Source organism: Nannospalax galili, unplaced genomic scaffold (genome assembly GCF_000622305.1).
Source record: "Nannospalax galili isolate Female #2095 unplaced genomic scaffold, S.galili_v1.0 scaffold1750, whole genome shotgun sequence".
Taxonomy (NCBI): Eukaryota; Metazoa; Chordata; class Mammalia; order Rodentia; family Spalacidae; genus Nannospalax; species Nannospalax galili.
The window spans coordinates 542,802-544,170 of NW_008329031.1; positions in this window are offsets into that span (position 1 = coordinate 542,802).

Sequence of the window (1,369 nt, forward strand, 5' to 3'; positions counted from 1 at the left end):
GCCTTTCTTCATTTAGCCTTATGTTTCCAGAAACCCACAAACTTACAGCCTCCACACATTATTAAAGTAAGTAAATGTTGAAGTTTTAAAAAAAAAGGCTAGAGAAATGGCTCAGCGGTTAAGAGCACTGGCTGCTCTTGCAGAGGACCCAGATTTGGTTCCCAGTACCCACAGGGTTGCTAAAACCATTTGTAACTCTAGTTCCAGAGATTCTGACACCTTCTTCTGGCCACCATAGATGTTGTATGCATGGGTATACTTACAAGCAAGCAAAACATGCATATACATAGAATAGATAAAATGAATTTTAATGAAAAAGAAATCTCTCTCACAGTTGGACATTCTGAGTTTAGAAACATTATCATGGGACTATTTTAACCTTTCCCTATGGGACAGAATCTATTCCATTCTGAATATTGGAACTTATCACCCCTATTATAAAATGCAGTCCAAATCCCAGATCTGAACCTTCATGTGATATCCAAGCATAACCTCAACCATCTGGGCCAGACTGTTCTCTAATAAAAGTAATACAATAGATTAAAGACCTAATGTGTTTCTATTACTTCTGAAGTTCTCTCACTTTTGAATCAATCTCCCTCTCTTACTCCAAGTTACTGGAAACCATTGACCTGACTTATGTTTCTGTATTTTGTACTTTCGAGAATGTCCTATGAATGAATCCCACAGTTTATAACATTTCATTTCTGACTTCTATCACTTTGTTTTGAAGATGATTACATTATTTTGTGTACCTATGTGTAATAGTGAATATTGTCAACTTTTTAAAAACAGCTTCTTTTAAAATTTTTATTACATTTACTTAAGTTGTATGTATGTGTCTCTGTTCATGTGCATGTGTAGGTCACAGAACAACTTGAAGGAGTTGATTCTCTTCTTCCACCGTGTGGGGCCCAGGGATTGAACTCATGTTGTCAAGCTTGGCAGCAAATGCCTTTACCCACTGAGCCATCTCACTAGCCCATGACTGTGAACTTAACAGGATCCAGCACCTCCTAGGAGGCAATCCTCTGGGCATGCTTGTGAGGGGGTTTATAAACTAGGTTTATTTGTGACAAGAGAGACCACCCTGAATGTGGGCACCACCATTCCTATAGGCTGAGATCCAGACTAAGGAGAAAGGAGAAAGCAAGCTGAGCATGAGCATTCATCTCTCTCTTCCTGGCTGTGGATACAATGTTGACAGCTTCCGCAAGCTCCTGTCCTCATGCCTTCTTGTGGGTTGGACTGGGAGCCAATAAAACCCCCTTCCCTTATGTTGCCAACTTGGCAGAATCTAGAGTCATCTGGAAGACATGCCTCTGGCCATGCCTGTGAAGAACTATCCTAATTGGCTCAACTGATAAGG